Source organism: Mobula hypostoma, chromosome 1 (genome assembly GCF_963921235.1).
Source record: "Mobula hypostoma chromosome 1, sMobHyp1.1, whole genome shotgun sequence".
Lineage (NCBI taxonomy): Eukaryota > Metazoa > Chordata > Chondrichthyes > Myliobatiformes > Myliobatidae > Mobula > Mobula hypostoma.
This window is the reverse complement of record NC_086097.1, coordinates 219684725-219707218: the sequence shown is the minus strand read 5'-3', so window position 1 is coordinate 219707218 and position 22494 is coordinate 219684725. Positions and strand designations below refer to the sequence as shown.

Sequence of the window (22494 nt, the reverse complement as noted above, 5' to 3'; positions counted from 1 at the left end):
ACTGCCTTTGTACTCATAACATCATAAATTTCCAAGAATGTTATTATCAGTTGTCATCACTTCCTGTGGAAAGTCACTACTATTTCAAAGATTAAAACGGATCATCAAAATATCTGGTATGGATTTGGTTCCATGTTCTACAACTAGCCCTTGTTCCCTTTTCAGAAAAAAGGAGGTTGAATTAAGTTGTTTGCCTAGCTGAATAGGGCAGAATTTTAGCAGCACTTCCAAAACCTGTGACTTCCCCCATGGCAACAGGCACACAGAAAACACTCCCAGATTACACATCCTACTGACTTGTATACTTTTTAACCGTACTATCAAAATCAAAATTCAGACCAAATATATCGAACTTCACTACCTGCAATTATTTGAAGCAAACTTCCCCACACTAACTGCAATGGTTCAATAGCCGTACCACCATCACTCTACCAGGTCAGTTGAAGAAAGACAAAAAAAACATTTCCAGTAATCTCAGGAATTAATTCAACTTCAGTTACAATACGTTGGACCAGTGGAAATCTAAATTAGTTTTAATGAATTAAGTTTGAATAAAACAGCAAATTTCATAGCACAAGCTTTGAATTCAAATTAATCGATTACATGAACTGAATATTTTGATTAAATTGAACTGCACATATGGCTCACGCCATATATTGTAACAAAGTACTGTAGATGCAACTGGATCAAGTGAAAATGGAATTGCACATATTGTCACCCCAATGTTTACAGAATATACCATCATTTTAGATTTGATGCATCAACTGCCTCCAACAGGTCTAATCTTCTGATTTTCTCTTAGCTACGGTTATCAACACATGAACAGTTTCATTTATTATTGGTCGGACATGGTAAGATACAATATTAAACTCCTGCTGTATGTTTCAAATCACGTTACTCATGAATGTCTCTTAAATTCCACACTTAGCACACTTTTAGAAACTTGTAAGACAAGATCAAATTCCTGGACAGTTTAGTTCCTCTGAATCACAATAGCCAAATCTACTGAATATGTTTAGCAACTGCTTTTAATGCAGCACATATGAGGTAGATGCAAGAAAGGAAAAAAAGTACAGGTCACTATTGAGTGAGACAATGGGGCTTAACATTTTCAAGATGTAGTGCCCATTTAAAAAAATTGAATCAACATTTAGCACCCAACTTCGTAAATGGAAAGTGTGCACCCACAACATTCTGGAAAACCAGGCTTTTGAGCCAAACGTGGTCCTTAAGGGGGTTACTACGGGCTGCCAGATGGTCAGATTAATGACCAAACCTGCTGCATCCTGATACTGGACTGGAAAACTGACTCAGGCTTGGGTTTAGATTTGAAAATAAGAAGTCAGTGTTACATTGAAGTCAAGAGACTGGGAAAACTTAAAGAACCTTGCTTTGCTGACCTTTAGCAACAGGATCAATGGAACGGCAGAGCAAAAGAATAAGTACAATAATTTCCCTGCCGTCCTGTCCACTAGTATTGTCAGTCAGCAGGCAACCAACACATAAGTATTGGCAGTAACTTATCAATAAAACATAATGATGGGTATTTTAAGTTTCCATACTAGTCCATTAAACTATGGGACATTTGAGGTTCTTCCAAATCTGCTTTATATCTGGGGAGAGCTATTTGAGCTCCATGCAGCAGGATGCCAAACTGATGTCCACAGATCTGACATGGGCAGAACTGCTGGATGATAAATAAGCCAATATAAATCTTATTGCATAGTTTTAAAACATGTTGGCATGAGTAATTTTTTTTCTTTAGTATATAGATACATTCAATTTCTCTTATAACATCAGTGCTTCTCTTTCAAGGACATTGGTGCAGCTGTACAGAATTCATGGTGCGTGGATGTGAAGGCTCAACAAATTTAAAGGAGCTTTTTTATGACGTGGAACCCGCATGAGTACCATGCTTGGCTCCTGAAATGTGGATCTTGTGCAACCAAATGGAACTCGAGTGTAAAACCGTTGCCACACGCTAAACCTGGCTGTCAGCAAAACGAGTTTTTTTTCACAGATCTTTCATACTACTGGCAAGTCCTAGCAATTTACATTTTACTTGTTGGTTGAGAGCAACCTGTGCTTGAAAACCCAAATGCTGAACAAAAGAACCTTTAACACAACGCATGGGGATTAACAATTTTTTTTTTCATTTTCTCCATATAATGTTATTATTAGTTTTCACATTATCTATTCATGCAAATGATTTGCTATTTTTTTCCCCTCATTCTGTACTCTTATTTTCTGAGGGATTGTTGTACAGGGTTCAGTCATTGGGTGCTGCTCTTACAACACGGCACTGTAAATCTACAGGTGCATACACCTAATATTTCATCAATCAGCTTCCAGAGATTTGCTGTTAGGCACTGCACATAGGGAGATGCTTAACTTCCCACAAAAACACTCATACACTTGTTGCTCCAGAAGACACATGCAAATATTATTCACATTACAAAGGGATGCACTTAAACCCATGTGTCTGAGGTGAAAGAAATAGATATAAACAAATAAATTATATATATAAACTATTTTTTGCGCAACTCCTATACTTCTGTCCTGCAAAACTGGTCAATGCAGAAAACGCAAGTACTGTATGTAATACAGAGAACCAATGATATTCACAGCAGTCTCAAACCCTTGGTGAGAAAATGTTTGTTATTGTTGGAATTTGTCCAAAATGACATCTTTCATACTCTAAGCGTTAGAAAGTAAAAGAAAATGTGCTCAAACTATTTTCTGTATTTGGTGCAATTGTAATTGGAAACATGTTGTACGTTACTTTCTTACAGCTAGAAAAATCACGTCAAAATTTTGTGCTTAGATATGCTTTAATATTCTTGATATTTAGTAAGAAAATCTTTAAAATATTAATATATCAAAGTAGTATGGTTATAAGTTGATTTTGCTCCATTGCTGATAATTCAATCTATTACAAATAATGTGTCAAATGAGCATTTAAAACATGTCTGTTAGTTTCCCATTGACAATGTGTAAATGGATAGAAAACAGTAAGTGTCAAAGACTGAAGCAGGCTGTGCTTGCTGCACTTCCATCACAGCGCATATTACTGCCTTTGTGATTCCCATTAGTGGTATCACTGCAAACAAGTAAAGGCTGATTGAAGACTGAGGCTCCTAACCTCCTGAGCTCTTGCTTCCCACTGCAGCTTAACTAAGTCTGCCCTCACTGAGACTGAGGCGATTTGTTAGAAACACCTTTTGTCCTTTTAAGTTCATTATAAAACTTAAAAGGACAAAGAAACTTAATTACCCTTGATGCCCAAACATATAGAAAAAACTTGGTTATATTAGTCAAACAGTAGTAATTGACAGAAAAGACAAGTTTTATACTAGTTACATTCCAAGCACTTTAAAAAATCTCCCTGAAAAAATAAAATGCCTTTTCCTGTACCTGAGAGATTGTATTCCTTTATGCCTTGCTGAAGTGATCTTCTTGAAGGGATCTGCTTTCCACACGCAGTGCACTCTCACGGGGACCACACAGTTCCTACTGTACAGCCTTCCTTCTCTAACCCCCACTCACATGTGATGACACAAACTAACCCCAACCATCTGTTGAAACACGTCCTCAAACACTCAGCACAAGACAGCTTATCCAATCCAATCACTGGAGCTGGGTGGCTCTTAAAACCAGGAGGCTGGGACAAGGACATAAAAACTTTAGTTTTTTAAGACTTTAAGCACCAGTAACCTGAGAGCGTGTGAAAGAAAAGACTGCTATAAATGAGGGAAGGGGAGGTGCTGGACAAGAGGAGAGTGAACGTTTTTTTTTGCCGACAGTTAGCTGTTAGTTATTTAACACAGCCCCCTGGAATCCCAAGGGACACCCTTCCCCCCACCTCCAAGAAAACTTCACAATAAGGTAAATACGGGCACATTACTCCCACTTTAACATTCACGGTGCTTGAACTTTAAGTTTTTATGTTTGGTTCCCTTCAGGTGTATTTTTTTTCAATTTCATTACTTTTAAGTAAAATCATGCGTTTTTGGCTGTTAAGACAAAAAACACGAGAATAATCAATTTTCTGTACCTATAAAGTTAAATTAAATCAAATGCGGTGATAATAATGGTTATAAATTAGTTGATGTTTTACCTTAATTATTTATTTGATAAGTTATAGTCATGAAAACTTTTGTTCGTCACCCTAGTTCCAGCTGTGCTTTTAATCTTCTGCCTTTTTTTCCACCACAGTCACACTATAAACAAATGGATTGGTCAGTAAGTTTATAGAAGCACTTTGAAAGCCATGTCTGGCATTCTCAAAGCGAAATGAAATACAATGTAAATTCTGAGTGTTTGATTTGGTTGACATTTATTGCCTCCACGGAGTTTTATCAGTGAAAATAAAACTGATTTTCAAAATAGCACTTGGTCTTATCTTTTATCAGTTAAGGCTGAAACATTCATCATTCCTTAAACATTTGCAGCGCATTCAATGAGAGTACTTTCCCCTAACGGCTCCAGTCCTTTCGAGGTGGAGGTTCATTCTGTCTGATCGGCTGATAAAATTGTTAACACAGCAGTGGCTGGGCAGAACTGCTTCACCGGCAACTCAGCACACTCTCTGAGAACTCTGGAACTCATTCCTGCCTTTTGCTTTCCAAAACTCTAGAAAATAAACTTGAGCAGCTCCATTTATTGTTTTAGGAGTAAGCATTAAAGGTATTTAATCAAATGAGCTTGTATTTAATCAATAAGAAATAATCACTGTACAACTCTAAATTTTATTTTTATTTGAAATACAACACAGATACTGACCCTTCCAGCCCGACAAATCCATGCTGTCGTATACAGTACACCCAATTTGTCAATTAACATACTAACCCACACATCTTTGGAATATGGGAGGAAACTGGATTACCCACAGGAAATGCACACGGTCATGGAGTGAATGTATGAACTCCTTACAGACAACAGGAGGAAATGAACCTGAGTCCCTGTCGCGTAAATCACTAACTGCTACACTACTGTGCTGCCATATTAAATATATGAATTCTCCACAGGAAATATTGCATTGCTTTGTTCTGGTGGTATGCAAGCACATCTAGCATGTGGGTGAGGGAGGAAAAGGTGAATAAACTGGGTAATATCAATTGCTTTGAATGCAGAGCAGGAGTGTGCTCCACTCCATATTCAATAATCTTGCATTGCCATCATGCTCTGATCCGAAAGTTAAGACAAGGTAACCTTCCTCTGTTTAATCTCCCATGCTGTGCTCCTAAAACAGGACAATATTGCTAACAGCCCACTTTGTGCTTCAGATTTGATATTTCATGGCTCAACTTTCATTGGAAGTTATCTTTAAGTATATTTTGTTAGATCATTTTGCACCTAATATTGCCATCTTACATGGGTTTTTAAATCATTTTTACATCATTGACCACCAAAGAGAGTTCCCTATACATTTCACAATCTCCTATCCAGATAAAAGATCTGCTGTACCCGAGTCCTGGTGGATGACAAGCCATTAACCTTCTGACCAGAAGGTGAGAAAACTGCTACTGAGCCAAGGTAAGCATCTATGAAGTATTTATTCTTTTTTGTTTGAAATACACTACATTCATCCTTCACCTCAGACTTTGGGTTCTGTGGCTGGGATGAACCAAAAGTTTGCCAAGCAAAGGTGTGAATGTGTACAGCACACATTACTGCAGTCAAACCTTACATAAGAGCTAACTATTTTCAAATGTTCAATGAAAAATACACTTTTACAGAGGTACCTTTCAGTTCTTCACATAAATAAGAAAATTCAGCTGTAAACTGAAAGGAAATTATTGTGGTTTTGAGATAGCCTTGATTCTTTAAAAAAAAACTCAGCAAAACCTGGCCCTAAAAACCCTTAGGATGCCCCTGATAGCCACTTGGAAAGATTGTGCTGAGATACACATCTATTTCAGGAGCTATTAAAAAGGTAGTTTTCATCCAGTGGTAAATTCAAAATGATAATTCAGATTAATCCGTGACAGTCCAAGAAGATACAGGTCAAATTGATTTTAAAAAAAGATCCAACTATTTACTGATATTTCTCTACATAAACAATGATTCAAAATCTGTAGCAATATTCTCTAATTGAGTGCAGGATGGCCTTATGAATAATCAGAACAATATTAGCTTACAAATCAAGGACTGCATTGGCTTGGACTCCTTTAACTGCCATAAGTAGGAAAAGGGGGGCAGTCCTGAAGAGAGAACATAGGGAGTTCAGTAGAAAGTTGAAAAACAGGACCTCTGGGGAAATTATCTCTGCGCCACAAGCCAGTGAGGGTAAGAAGATGATTTGGCAGATGAAAGTTTGGCTGAGGAATTGGCAGGGAAGGCAGGGTTTCAGATTTACTGGATCATTGGGATCTCTTGTGATGTATACAGAGAAGAGGGGTTACACTTGAACCCGAGGGGGGCCAATATCTGTGCAGGCAGGTTTGGTGGAGCTGTTGTGGAGGGTTTAAACTAATTTTGCAGGGCGATGGAAAACTGAGTGATAGGGCTGAGGATAGGGATGTTGGTTTACAAGCAGAGGCAGTGTGTAGTGAAGCTGTCAGGAAGGACAGGGCATTGCAATCAGTGGGATGAGTTAAAGTGTAACATGGGAACAAAATCAAAAGGGTGATGGATACAGCACTAAGGAGCTGGTGGTAGACCTGAGGAGAGCTAAGGTACCGGTGACCCCTGTTTCCATCCAGGGGTTCAGTGTGGACATGGTGGAGGATTACAAATACCTGGGGATACGAATTGACAATAAACTGGACTAGTCAAAGAACACTGAGGCTGTCTACAAGAAAGGTCAGAGCCGTCTCTATTTCCTGAGGAGACTGAGGTACTTTAACATCTGCTGGACGATGCTGAGGAAGTTCTACGAGTCTGTGGTGGCCAGTGCTATCATGTTTGCTGTTGTGTGCTGGGGCAGCAGGCTGAGGGTAGCAGATACCAACAGAATCAACAAACTCATTCGTAAGGCCAGTGATGTTGTGGGGTTGGAACTGGACTCTCTCACGGTGGTGTCTGAAAAGAGGATGCTGTCTAAGTTGCATGCCATCTTGGTCAATGTCTCCCATCCACTACATAATGTACTGGGTGGGCACAGGAGTACATTCAGCCAGAGACTCATTCCACCGAGATGCAGCACTGAGCGTCATAGGAAGTCATTCCTGCCTGTGGCCATCAAAGTTTACAACTCCTCCCTTGGAGGGTCAGACATCCTGAGCCAATAGGCTGGTCCTGGACTTATTTCATAATTTACTGGCATAATTTAGATATTACTATTTAACTATTTATGGAGCAACTGTAACGAAAACCAATTTCCCCCGGGATTAATAAAGTATGACTATGATACTATGACTATGACAGGACTGTAAGTGTTATATTTGAATGCTCACAGTATACAGAGTAAGGTAGATGATCTTGATGCCCAGTTAGAGATTGGCAGGTATAATGTAGTGGGCATTTCCGAGTTGTGGCTGAAAGAAGGTCACAGCTGGGAGGTTAACATCCAAGGATACACCTTGTGTCAAAAGGACAAGCAGGTAGGCAGAGGGGGTGGGGTGGCTCTGGTAGTTAAAAAAAGAAATCAAACCCTTAGAGAAGGGTGACATAGGATCGGTGGATATAAAATCCTTGTGGGTAGAGCTAAGAAACTGCAAGGGTAACAAGATCCTAATGGGAGTTACATACAAGCCCCTGATCAGTAGTCAGGATGTGGCAATAAATTACAAGGGTAGATAGAAAGGGCAATGTTACTATACTGATGGGGGATTTCAATATACAGGTATATTGGGAAAATCAGGATCCAAGAAAGGTCATTTGTAGAATGCAAAGAAGATGGCTTTTTAGAGTAGCCTGTTGTTGAGCCCACTAGGGGAATGTCAATGTTGGATTGGGTGTTATGTAATGATCCAGATTTGTTTAGAGAGTGTAAGGTAAATATGATTGAATTCACCCTGCAGTTTGAAAAGGAGAAGCTAAAAGTTCATATGTGACAGTACTACAGGAATGTAAAGGGAATTACACAGGCATGAGAGGGGAGCTGGCCCAAACTGTTAGGAAGAGGACACTAGCAGGGGTGTTGGCAGAACAGCAATGTCTGGAATCTCTAGAGGAAATTCAGAAGGTGCAGGAAGATACATCCCAAAGAGGAAGAAGTATTGTAAAAAGAGGATGAGGCAAAAGTGGTTGACAAGGGAAGTCAAAGACAGCATAAGAACAAAAGAGTGGGCATATAATATAGCAAAGATTTGTGGGAAGGTGGAGGATTGGGATATTTTTTTAAAAGAGAAGGCAACTAAAATGCCATAAAGAGAGAAGATATGAAATATAAATGTAAGCTGGCCAATAATGTAAAAGAGTATACAGAAGGTTTTCTCAGATATCTAAAGAGTAAAAGAGCAATGATAGTGGAAATCGGACCATCGGAAAATGATGCTGGAGAGGTAGTAATGGGGGACAACAAAATGGTGGATGAAATTTAGAAGTATTTTGTCTCAGTCTTCACTGTAGAAGACACTAACAGAATGCCAGAAATGTGAGAGAGTCAGAGGACAGAATTGAGGAGAAGATGCTTGGGAAGCTGAAAAGTCTGAAGCTAGATAAGTCACCTGGACCAAATGGACTACGCTCTAGGAGGTTCTGGAGGACTGGAAAATTGCAAATGTCACTCCACTCTTTAAGAAGGGAGGGTGGCAGAAGGAAGGATATTATATGCCAGTTAGTTTGACTTCAGTAGTTGGAAAGCATTGGAGTCTATCATTAAGGATCAAGTTTTGGAGTACTTGGAAGCACATGGCAAAATAGGCCAAAGTCAGCATGGTTTCCTTAAGGGGAAATCTTACCTGACAAATCTATTGGAATTCTTTCAGGAAATAACAGGCAGGATAGACAGAGTCAGTGGATGTTGTTTATTTGGATTTTCAGAAGGCCTTTGACAAGTTGCCACACCTGAGGCTGCTTAACAAGTTAAGACCCCATGGTATTACAGGAAAGGTGCATGTAAAGAGCATTGGCTGATTGGCAGGAGGCAAATAGTGAGAATAAAGGGAGCCTTTTCTGATTGGCTGCCAGTGGCTAGTGGTGTTGCGCAGGGATCATGTTGGGACTCCTTCACATTATATTTCAACGATTTGGATGAAGGAATTTGTGGCTTTATGGCCAAGTTTGCAAATGATATGAAGATATATGGATGGGCAGGTTGTGTTGTGGAAGCAGGGTGTCTGCAGAAGGACTTAGATTGGGAGAATGGGCAAATAAGTGGCAGATGGAATATAGCGTATGGTCATGCACTTTGGTAGAAGAAATAAAGGCATGAACTATTTTCTAAGTGGGGAAACAATTCAAAAATCAGAGGTGCATGGGGACTTGGGTGTCCTCATGCAGGGTTTCCTAATGGTTAACTTGCAGGTTGAGTTGGTGGTAAGCAAGGCAAATGCAAAGTTAGCATTAATTTTGAGAGGACTAGAATACAAAAGCAAAGATGTAATGCTGTGGTTTTATAAGGCCACAGACTGCACATGGAATATCGTGAGCAGTTCTGGGCCCTTATCTATCAAAGGATGTGCTGGTATTGGAAAAGATCCAAAGGAGTTTCATGAAAATGGAAAGGTTAACATATGAGGAGTGTTTGATGGCTGTGGGCCTGTACTCTCTGGACTTTAGCAAAATGAGTGGGGATCTCATTGAAACCTATCGAATATTGTAAGGCCCAGAAAGAGTGGATGTTAAAAGGATGTTTCATATAGTGGTTGAGTCTATAGCCTCAGACTAGAAGAATGTCAATTTAGAACAGAGATAAGGAAAACATTCATTAGCCAGAGCGTGGTAACTCTGTGGAATTCATTGTCATAGATGGCTGTGCAAGCCAAGTCATTTGGGTATATTTAAGGATGATGATAGGCTCTTGATTAATCAGAGCGACAATGGTTACAGGGAGAAGGCAGGAGAATAGTGTTGAGACGGATAAGGAATCAGCCATGATGGAATGGTGGAGCAGACACAATCAGCTGAATGGCCTATTACTGCTCCAGCGTCTAATGGTCTAACTTCAGGCTGCAGAAACACACTTGCTTGTTCTGTTCAAATCGCACATCATGGTGTGACAATCTCCCAAGCACTCTCCCCACCCCATGCCCATTTTCTGTGGTACTGACAATGTCATATCCATTGCTGAGCCAACTTAGTGTCACTGGCAGTTTTTACTCTAATAGAACATGAAGAAATTTTGGGGCTGACTTGCCCCTGTAAACAATTTGAAATTAATATACAATGGTCAGATTGTCTGATTCTCCAAATCCACAATTAGCAGCACACAAACATGAAATGGGCCCAGATGGCGATAAAATCAAAAACCCGCCAGTGCTAGGTGGGCAGTGTATATTGCTAATCATTACCAGTGTTTTTTTTTTCCAAAGTAAATCTGTAATCTCCACATTATCTCAGTCTCTCCGTGTCATCCCTCTGCCTATCTTATCTGCTTAGGTACCATCACCAAGGATCTGCTTTGGATCTTTTTCAGCATCTGATTCTATCCCATGCTGCACACCTATTCCTTAACTGGGGTTTAAGGACATGTGTTAACATAACTATCCAGCAGACAGACTATACAAAAAGAGAGAGAAAAAAATAAAATCTGAACCCAAATAAAGGCAGGGAGAAATGGCCAGTACTGATATAAACACAACAGATGAGCATGTTATCTCAATTTGGCGAGCAATCCTCAGCTAACAAAAACAGCTGAACTAATAAACCAGAAATAATAGCATGTGGCCCACATAAGATTTAAAGATACACACACTCAGGTCAAACAGAAATGGGGAAAATTAAGAGAGCTGCCCAATATAGTTCCTTAAATGAAATGGAGAAATTGAGAAGAGGCAAAGGAGTCAAAAATGGACCAGGTGAAGGTGAGAGCAGAGGAGGAACTGCCAGCAAAGTTGACAAACTGCTGAGCTTTGTATGAGAACAAATTCACTGATGTACACATAAAGGTGAACAAGGAAACCTGACAGAACTAAAATGCAGGCAACTGAAAATAGTTTGGATAGACATCTTGGCCTGGATAAGTTGGACTGAAAGAGCCTGCTTCTGTGACATTTGGCTCCATGACTCTAAAAGAAATGCTACTCTTGTGCAATCTGCCAAGAGAAAGCCACAGCTTGAACCCAACTGGGTTTCTATTGCTGCCCCTTTCATTTGGGGGAAATGAATGCAGTTGAACAAGAGATTGTTCAATATGGGAGCAAGCAAAAGAGAGTGGTGGTGCAAAGGATAGGCGTCTTTGTTCAGATAGTCATGAGGTTATTTTGGTGTGGGTTGGTGAAACAGATTGGATATCCAGGAGTGAAAACAGACCAAGGAGACTAGAAACTTCAGGTGATGGACTGTGTCTGAGGTGTCACAGATGTAAACCGGATTGCATGCACGAAGAAAGAATATAGTCAGGGAGGAAAGAAATTAGATCTTTGGGACAAGAAGAGGCTGAATCTTGGGTCCACTGAAACAGTCCTGCCTGTGGACTTCAGGAAGGACAGTAATGCAGGCACATATTTGGGAGACTATTAAGATGGAGGCGCTTAACAACTTCTTCTATTCGGGGCCATTATGCACAAACCAATAAATACCGGCAATGCCACTAGCTAACCACATTTCAGGAAGATCTGCAGAGGAAGTAAGGTCAACAGTGTCAACAGTTGCTCGGAAACCTGATGTTTTGTGGTGGGATTGTGGTCCAGAGAGAAGTTTATGGGGGTACCGGAGAACTGGCAGCTAGCCTCTGCACACGAGAGATCAGTTTGTTGTACCACAAGAGCTCCGCCCCTGTGAGCAGGTTTGTTAGCAATGTTGGAGTTGATCCTTCATGGGAGGAATGCAAAAAATTCAAAAGGTGTGTGTTTTTAGAATGAATAAGTAAAGCAGAAATATTGCCCAAAGTACTCTATTTGTTTTAGACAGGAAAGGCTATCGTTATTCACTGGCTCACCCAAACTGCCACTAATCAGATTTCTGGAAAGGCACCAGTTTTTGTTTCCACATTAGATCCTGTTATTATTACATTCTGAAACCAATTCCTCATCAATTCCCTGAATATGGTGACTCAGAGCCTAACAATTTCGGTAATGGTTAGGAGTACCCTGCAATTCATCTAACTGGTGGTAATTTATAAATTTAAGATCATCCATGCCATTTTCCCAAACTGTAATTCATCTTGGAATGAGTTGCCAGAGAAAGTGGTTGAGGCAGGTACTATAGTATCATTTAAGAAGCTCTTGGATAGGGACATGGAGGGGCACACTTAGGGAGATATGGGCTAGACGCAGGAATTTGGGACAATTTGTATGGTTGGGCTGAAGGGCTTGTATTCAGTACTGTATTACTCTATGACTCTATCTGTTCTAGTCTCCACTTGGTTCCGTGGCTGGTTTCCACATTTTTCTTTGCAAAATTTGGGATAAGTTATAATCTGTATATAAACGAAATTTGTCATAATTAAATGAACATCAGAAAACTCTTTGACTATGAAATGCATTACAGTTAAGTTCCATTCTGCCCTCATTTGCCATCCAGCAGTAGACTGTGAGGGAATGTAGTGGCCACCATCTTAAAAGATCCAGAGAAATAATTTTCCCTATTAAACAAGAAACTAACTGGTATGTTTTTTTATCATTTATACTTCCATATGATATATAAAGAGTTCCAATGACTGCAAATATATACTTATCCCACTGCTGAAGAGCCACAAATATTATTGAGAGCCAAGACACAACAAACCAACAAAAATAGGTCTCTTATATAATCAACATGAAAAAGTCTGTAGATGCTGCAAATCCAAAGCAACACAACAAAAAATGCTAGAGGAACTCAGCAGGTCAGGAAGCATCTGTAGAAATAAACAAACAGTCCACATTTCGGGCTGAGTCCAGAATTTGAGTCCTAAGGAAGGGTCTTGGCATGAAACGTCAACTGTTTATTCATTTCCACATTTTATGTGTGCTGCTATGGCTCTTAAATGTTGCTCTTGGGTAAACATTTTGCAGTGGAGTGTTATAGAAGGCAGGTCAGCATGTTTGCATTCTGAATTTGAACGCTTATGAAGACTGACCAGAACCCAACAACACCCAACGGCACTGGAGCTGATAAAAGTGCTGCTTTTACCTCTGAGACAAAAGGCTGAAATCCTATTTCAGCAACATATTTTGTAATCGCTGCCTTTTTAAAAGAAGTTCGATCCTGAACACTCAAGTAGATATTGGAACCTGAAATAAACAACTCAGCACTAAATCCCATTTCTCACGTCGACAAGGAAGCTCTCATGGCACAATTTTAAAGAAATGTAGGGTAATCACCCCTCTGTAAAAACCAACATTTATCTCTCAATTAACATCACAAACTCAGATTTCCTAGACATTATCACTTTGTGGTTGCCGGCTGTGAATAAAAGGAACTACATTTCTACAATAATTCATTGGCCATGAAGCACTCTGTGATGACCAGGGGTTAGTAAAGATGTTTTTCTTAAATTTAAGTCTTCCTTCCACTCTAGCAATTAAAAATTGTGATAACTATGTTTAAAGTGAGTACAGGTCCCCCCGCCCCAGTTTATGAATGCATGACTTATGTATAGTCCCTATACCACACAATACTCCTGTCAGCTGGATGTCACTGCACTACCTGTCCTTTGAGGAAGAGCTCTTCCAAGTAAACGCCTTTGACCAAAAGTCCGTCAGGCAGTGGTCGGCACAGAATGCACTTTGTACACTGCAGGAGAGGGACACTATGGACTTGGTAGGTTTGTTCTCCACCAGATCTGACCAACAAGCACCAAGACCTCACTTGGCTGATGGAGAGAGGGGCCATCCCAGTTACAGCTTTCCTCTACACCCGGCAGGACAGCTACGGTAGGGAAGAAATGGTCTCCACCTCTTAGCAGTGGAAGGTGTGGAGATGGATGCAAGCATCCATGTTCCAGTTCATCCCCAGCAACTTGCTTAACAGAAAACTCTCTGATCCATGGGCTGTTCCCAGGGACACACAACGAGACAGTACCACAACAAAGAATACTTACTTTCAGAGGAAGAGTCTGTTTAACGTTGTTGGAGATGAATATAAGAGTTGACAAAAGAACATAGTTCAAAAGTTCAAAGTTCAAAATAAATTTCTTATCAAATACATATATGTCACTATGTACCATCCTGAAATCCATTTTTTGTGGGCAATCACAGTAAATACAAGAAACATAATAGAATCAATGAAAGACTGCACTCAACAAGACAGACAACAACCAAATTGCAAGAAAAAACTGTGTAAATACAGTGTATTGCAAATCTAGAACCATAACATTCAAATTAGTCCTCAGACATGAAGCAATGATATCAGCAAGCATTTCTTCATGTAAGAAATTGTGGAAACCTGGAACTCTGTCTCAGGAAGCTGTTGGGGTTAAACATTTCACATCTGAGTCTGACAAATCTTTGATGGGTGTTAAGCATGAGTGAACCAGGCAAATAGTTGGAATTAAGAAACAGATCAGACATAATGCAACTGAATTGTAGAACAGACTCAAGGGCATTTCCTCTCTTGCTTTGTGCTTTGCTTCTACTGAAGAAATAAGGGATCTGAATGTGCTCAAAAACGGAAAGACTTTTTTTTATTTATTTAGAAATACAGGCTCTTCGAAGTCAAAGAGTCTGTGCCGTCGAATTACACCTATGTGTCTAATTAACTTACTAAACTCTATCTTTGGAATATGGGAGGAAACCAATTCAGTCACAGGGAGAACGTACAAACTCCTTACAGGCAGCAATGGAATTGAACCCAGGTTACTGGTGCTGTCATTGTGTTATGCTCACTGCTCTTTTAGTGTGCTACCCCATGGTATGGTATGTCTATACATGGATCGCTACTGCAAAGGATCTCTCTTTCTGTCAGAGTCTTCAGTGATATCACATCCAGAAGACCTTGTGCAGTGTGCCTTCAATTTCTGGTTGAGGCATTATCCAACAAGGAGACACTGATTACAGTGAACCCAGAATTGGAATTTAAAAAGTGACTTCACTTTCAGATGCTAAGTAGGATACTATGGAGAGGGTGCACGAGGCTGTTCCCTACAGTTTAACTTTAAATTCTTCGGCATTATTATATCAGAGAGTGATAGATACAGCCAAGCCCACCACAGGCAAAGCCCTCACCACCATTGAGTACGTTTCCAAGGTGCCATATCCAGGCCATGATCTCTTCTCACTACCATCGAATGGGAGGTACAGGGGCCTCAGATTTCACATGACAACATCAGGAACTGTTATCCTGCAACCATCAGGCTTCTGATAACTTCACTCACCTCAACTCTGAACTGATTCCACAACCTACAGACTTACTCCCTACAAACTTACAAACAATTAATGTGTAAAAGAGGACAAACTGTGCAAATAAAAAACAATCCACTCAGTGGCCACTTTATTAGGTACACCTGTACACTTGCTTGTTAATGCAAATATATAATCAGCCAATCATGTGGCGACAACTCAATGCATGCAGACATGGTCAAGAGGTTCAGTTGATGTTCAGACCAAATGTCATAATGGGGAAGAAATGTGATCTAAGTGACTGACCGTGGAATGATTATTGGTGCCAGATGGGGTGGTTTGAGTATCTGAGAAACTACTGATCTTCATGTACAACTGTTCAGAGAATGGTGCTAAAAGCAAAAATCATACAGTAAGCAGCAGTTCTGTGGGTAAAAAGGTCAGAGAAGAATATCTGAACTGGTTCAAGCTGACAGGAGGGCAACAGTAACTCAAATAACCATGCGTTACAACAATGGTATGCATCTCTGAATGCACAAGACATCAAACCTTAAAGAGGATGGGCTACAGCACCAGACCACACTGGGTTCCACTTGTATTCCTAATAAAGAGGCCAATGAGTTTATTTTAATCATTATTGCACAATTTGTTTTCTTTTGTACTTTGGTTGGTTGTCTGTCTTTCGATATGTATAGCCTTTTAGAAATTCTATGTATTGCTTTAGTTTCTGGTAAATGCTTGCAGGAAAATGAATTTCAAACTGGTATATGGTGACATATGTGATTGATTTTGACTCATTACCTGAAGAGTTGTTTAATTAATTAACTTATTTATTTATGTAGAGATACAGCAGGGTACAGGCCCTTCCAGCCCAATGAACTGCAATGCTCAGCAACTCACCGATTTAAGCCTAACTTAATCACAATTTACAATGACCAATTAACCTACTAACTGGGACGTCTTTGGAATGTGGGAGGAAACCGGAACACCCAGAGGAAACCCACATGCTCACAGGAAGGGCACACAAGCTCCTTACAATGGACGCCAGAACTGAAGTTCCAACCACCTCCTATGTCGGAGTAGCATCACACTAACCGCTACACTACTGTGGCTTGTCTTTACTGTACTGGTACGTGTGATACCTTCAGCGTCTGTCATTAAGACACGTCAATTCACTTCTTTGCTTGCTGCAGACAGCCAAACCTTATTTGAACCTGGTGACTGAAAAATGGTAGCAACAGCAGACTGTCATGTTCGAAGTGAATCATAGGTTCTCTATGGATGGCAGTTCTTCACCAACACTACATTTTTAACCGCGCTCGCGGGCGAGCTAGACATCCACAGGGAGTGGGAACACCTTTCATTCCTGCACACGTCAGGCTTTCGGTGCCAAGCCCTGCAAGCACTGCGGGCGAAACGAATGATCGCTTGCACCATTGGGAATCCCACTGTTGTGGAAAATCCCCGTGCTCGTTCTCTACACGAGAAAGAGGAAATGAGCGCAGTTCACCACAAGCAGACAGCCTCTGTAAAATTCCTGATGCAGTCATGTGTTGCAAATTTCCAGCTGTTTTCATTTTTGTTTTAAATTTCCTGTACCTATAGTTTTGCATTTTACACATTATGACATTTTTTATTGAATAATAAGTCAGTTGACTATATCTGCATCTACTGTACACTAGAAGAATAAAAAAAGGTTCTTCTCTTATTGAAATGATTAAAACTGTGTTGTTAATAATGTCATTATAATTACTAATTATTTATTATTAAATTATTAAAACCCAGCGAGAACAGTGGATTGGCACTTCAACCATCAGTCAGTACCATCTAAATAAAAAACATCTAAACAGGCAGCACCTGACTTAAAACCAGGTACTGTGGTTATCACGACCATAGAGGAATCAAACAGTATACGTACATGTTTGCTCTTAGCAACAGCTGGTAACAGCTGCAAGTACCACCTGACACTAGCAATGTAACCAAATAAGATTTTGTAGACATTGAAAATTCCACTAATCATGCTGAATGAAAGCTGTGGTTTGAAAGAATCCTGCTCTTCCTTTAATATGAAAAGGAAATTACTGGTGGGTTTGACTTAAAAGTGCCTGCTTGTTTAAATTAGTAGCTCTTTAAGCCACAGTTTATTTGAAGCTTCACTTTTAACACACCAGAATCACAAGGTTATAATCAGGCTTTGGTTCTGGCATTCGTTTGTTACCATAAGAATATTCATTTTCCCAGAAGACCAGAAGAAAAACAACTATTTTTATAATACCCCTATATTATTTCAACATGCTTAACAATTCATCCAATACTTACCATTTAAATCATTCAACTTTATTTTAATTGAGTCACATGGTAAAGTGTAACATCAAATAACCAGCTTACACCAGGAGACTTTTCACTGGGAAAAAGTTTGGAATTATTTTATTGCTAAAACCTTGCCTGAGGTTAATCACGACTTTGGTCCTATGTTTGATTTTAGAAGTATCTTGAACCCTCACAGGCCTCTTGATGCTCTACCTTCCTGCAAACAGATTAAATTATCGAGCAGCTTCTTGACAAGTTCCATCAGAAGGTCTGACATCTAAGCTATCTACTTGCAAATGTCTGTAACTGTTTCTTATAGAATAGGAGCAAAGCTACGAGAAAGAAAGAGAACCCAGTGGAACTCAAAACAATTCCCCTCCAAGAGCCCTCATCCATTACTGATCACTTACTAAGTGGCTCCAAGTGTAAATATAGCCATTGGTTTACGTGTATAAACCCCCAGTCTGGCTGAAGGTTTCTGTAGATCTAATTAACTAGTCTTGATGAGGATAATACACCCAGAATTCTGGAGAAACTCTGCACGTCTGGCAGCATTTATGGAGAGGAATAAACAGTTGACATTTTGGGTCGAGACCCTTCACCCACCTTTCCCCTCAACTTGTTTCACTTATCACCTGTTTTCCCAGGAGAGTCTCAACCCAAATCGTTGACTGCTTATTCGCACCTTCTTATTCCGCCTTCTGTCTCCATTCCTTTCCAGTCCTGATGAAGTTTCTTGGCCGAAAATGTCAACAGTTTATTCCCCTCCATAGGTGCTGCCTGACCTGCTGAATTCCTCCAGCATTTTGTGTGTGTTGCTCTAGATTTCCAGCATCTGCAGAATCTCTTGAGCTTTTGAGCAGGGTAAATCAGGATTGGTGCAATTGGATTCAGCATCCATATGCTAAATGGGGACAAAGTCATTTATATTTCATACTCTTCCTCTGCGTTGATCACTACCAAAAATGTCCCTTCAAAACCCTGACCAGGGCAGAACTGAGCAAAAGAAAGCAATAAATTCTTCTATTCCACACTCTTGCCCTTTTATTTCTTCTCACCTGCCTATCAATTCCCCTGAGTCCCCTTCTTCCTCCCTTTGTCCCATGGTCCACCCTCCTCTCTTATCAGATTCCTTCTTCTCCAGCCCTTTACCTTGCCCACCCACTTGGCTTCACCTATCACCTTCTAGCTAGCCTCTTTCTCCTTCCCCAACTTTTTATTCTGGCGTCTTCCCCCTTCCATTTCAGTCGTGAAGAAGGGTCTCAGCCCAAGACATCGACTGTTTATTCACTTCCATAGATGCTGCCTGACCTGCTGAGTTCCTCCAGCATTTTGTGTGTGTTGCAATGTATAAATTAGTCAAGATCTAAAGGTAAAGAACAGAGGCACATTTTCTTGGAGGGTATTACAACCACATAGCAATATGTAGTTTATTGTGAGGCAGTACTCCACAGTACACAATAACCTCTCTGTTCATATTTTCTGTGCCCTGGTTACTGAAGGCAAATATTTAATATACTTTCTTCACCATCTCATCTACCTGTACTGCCACGTTTAGGGCTCACTGGGCTTGTATACTGAGATCCCCCCATCGCTTGCCTCGACCCACCAACTTGTGTGGGTTCTACACTTATTACTCCGCCCAAACTGCATCACTTCCCAGTTATTAGGAGATCGTCGCCTGCTATATAGTGACAAGATGTAATCACGATTATTTCTTCCCCACCCAACTCTACCTCCATCCCTAGTGGTTACACTTTTCCCCATCAACCCGATGCTACTACAAGCTTCCTGCCCTCCCCACCACTGAAATGCTCGAAAGGACACTTGAGCTGTCTCAACTCTAGTGCTGGCTGATGCAAGAGTAAATTGAAGCACAAACTTTCTTGCACTAAATTAGCCATCAGTCTCAGAGAAGACAGAGAGATGGCTTTCATGGAGAAATATCACGGTACTGGAGAATGGAGTATCCCTGTGAGGTTTAGTTAAGCTACGTTATTGGATACAATGAAATGAGTTTGGGACTTAATGGTCCAAAAGTGACACGGTACCTGAAAAGAAGTGCCATAATTTTATAATACAGATCAAATCTAAAAAAATTGGGGAAGTTTTATAAACAATAAAACTGCTTGGCCATGATACTTACTGGAAGTATGTTTGGAATGTGAATAGGAGTAGATGGTGGGGGTGGAGTTGTGGGCAGGGACTGCTTGGAAATTGATCAGTGCTTGTAAAGGTGCATTCAGAAGTCAGTTTGCATTGAACTAACAGAAGTTTGCTCAGAAATGTGTTTGTCCACAGATCCAAGGCACTGCAGGCCACTGATCTGACCTTGTACACTCAACCTTTCCTGTCTGCTTTCCATTAACTGGATCATCATGGAGTACAGGAGTCTGGGATTGGGGTAGGATCGCAACGGGCCTCGAGGTCTGTCGTTTGGCGATGGAGTTAATGAGATGATCGGCAGCTAGAATCATTGGGTGGGGGGGGGCTCCAGATTCAGAATCAGGTTTGTTATCACTGATATATGTCATGAAATTTGTTGTCTTGCAGCAGCATTAGAATGCAATACATAAAAATTGCCAAAGATTACAATAAGAAACAGAAAAAAATTAATAAATAGTGCAAAAAGAGAGCAAAATACTGAAGTAGTGTTCATGGGCCATTCAGGAACCTGATGGAGGAGAAGAGGAAGCTGTTCCTAAAACACCGAGTATGTGTCTTCAGGCTCCTGTACCTCCAACTTGATGGCAGTAATGAGAAGAGGCTATGTCTAGGATGGTGCGAGTCATTACTTCACTCCTCTACACCTCATCTGGACATCAGAGGAAGGCAGTAGGAGGTTGGCATCTGGGGGTGGGGTTAGAGGATAGGATGGGCATTCAGAAAGTGGGATTCGAAGGAATGCCAGTATAGACAAGTGAGCAGTGGAGCACTTACAGGACTGCTTTGAATCAGTGGACCGCAGAATATTCAGGAATTCATCTCCGAATCTGAATGAATATGCCACAGTTGTCAACAACTTCATCAAGACCTGTGTGGATGAGGGCGTGCTTTTGAGTACAAACCGCTCATACCCAACAAAAACCATGGATGAACCTGGAAATCCGCAGTCTGCTGAAGGCTAGATCATGGTATTCAACAATAGTGATCCAGACCTATTCATGAAGTCCAGTTACAACTTAGGAAGAGTAAGGAAGCAATTCCGATTGAAGTTAGAGACAGAATCAGACGCACATTAGCTCTGACAGGGTTTGCACAAATTCCTTCCTACAAGGTGAAACTTGGCATCATGAATGGCAGAAACGGTTCACTCCCAGATGAGCTCAACACCTTTTATGCACACTTTGAAAGAGAGAATAAAACTACATCTGTGTGAATCCCTGCAGCATCTGGTGACTCTGATCTTTGTCTCGGAGGCCGACATCAGAACATCGCTCAAGGGGCTGAACCCTCACAAGGCATCAAGCCCTGACAGAGTTCCTCGTAGAGCACTGAAAACCTTTGCCAACCACCTGCGCTTACTGACCACAGCTCAGCGTTCAACACCACCATACTCTCAGTTCTAATCAACAAGCTTCAAAACTTGGGCCTCTGTACCTCACTCTGCAACTGGAGGTTTGGCTGCCTCACTGAGAGACCACAATCAGAAATAACATCTCCTCATTGACTGTCGACACTGGCGCACCTCAAGGATGCATGCTCAGCCCACTGGTCTACTCTCTCTACACCCATGACTGTGTGGCTAGGCACAGCTCAAATGCTACCTATAAACTGGTCAATGACACATCTATTGTTTGCAAAATTTCAGATGGTGATGAAAAGACGTACAGAAGTGATATAGATCAGCTGGTTGAGTGCTGTCACAACAACAACCTTGCTCTGAGTGTCAATAAAACCAGTAACTGATTGTAGACTTCAGGAAGGAGAAGTCGAAGGAACACGCACCAGTCCTCATTGAGAGATCAGAAGTGGAAAGGTAAGCATTTCCAAGTTCCTGGGTGTCAACATCTCTGAGGAATTGTTCTGGGCCCAACATATTGATGCAATTACAAAGAAGGCACAGCAGCAGCTATATTTCTTTTTGAGTTTGAGGAGATTTGGTATTTGCTCCAGCAAATTTCTACAGATGGACCAATGAGAGCATTCTAACTGGTTGCATAACTGTCTGGTATGGGGTGGGCACTGTATAGGATCAGAAAAAGCTGCAGAAATTTGCAAACTCAGCTAGTTCCATAATAGGCACTAGCCTCTCCAGCATTGAGGACATCTTCAAAAGCTGGCATCCATCATTAAGGACCCCCATCACCCAGGACATGCCCTCTTCTCATTACTATTATGAAGGAGGAGGTACAGGAGCCTGAAGACACACACTCAATGTTTCAGGAACAGCTTCTTTTCCTCCACCATCAGATTTCTGAAGGGACAACGAACCATGTACATTACCTCACTATTTTCTTCCTTGCTTTTTGCACCACTTACTGTAATTGTTATCAATGCAGCGTAGAAAGTCTTCGATATGAATACATAACCACTTGATATGACAAGTGCTCTGCATGTGACTGCAATAAATTGTGGAGTTGGGGACACAGTTCGGTGCATCACAGAACCCAGCCTGCCCCGCATGGACCCCGTCTCTACTCCTCGCTGTCTCAGCAAAGCAGCCAGCATTATCATTGACCTCACCCATCCAGAACGTTCTCTGTTCTCCTTTCTCCTGCCGGTCAGAAGATACAAAAGCCTGAAAGCATGTACTGCCAAGCTCAAGGACAGCTTCCATCATGTTGTTATTAGATTCCTGAACAGGCTCCTTGCGCAAGAAGATGGACTCCTGAACTAGCAATCTACATTGTTATGATCTTGCAGTTTATTGTTACCT

General features: G+C 40.8%; 1 protein-coding gene and 1 long non-coding RNA gene across 13 annotated transcripts in view; one reads left to right on the top strand and one right to left on the bottom strand.

The window, feature by feature from the left end:
* The window catches only part of sulf1 (sulfatase 1), a 383460-nt gene that overhangs the window by 303095 nt on the left and 57871 nt on the right, over positions 1-22494 (bottom strand). For 7 of the 12 annotated variants that reach the window (XM_063064861.1, XM_063064877.1, XM_063064882.1 and 4 more), the window contains exon 1: positions 3415-3540. The exons of 1 other annotated variant lie outside the window; for it this stretch is intronic. The gene's annotated coding sequence lies outside the window, so the exon portion shown is untranslated. Of the gene's footprint in view, positions 1-3414; positions 3541-4117; positions 4199-22494 lie in introns of those variants that run through there. 4 more of the 12 variants (XM_063064927.1, XM_063064888.1, XM_063064897.1 and 1 more) reach the window with 2 other exon arrangements.
* Positions 3698-16379, top strand: LOC134355203 (uncharacterized). The gene is made up of 3 exons (XR_010019982.1): positions 3698-3885; positions 5449-5535; positions 16148-16379. It is a non-coding gene; the product is annotated as an uncharacterized LOC134355203 (long non-coding RNA).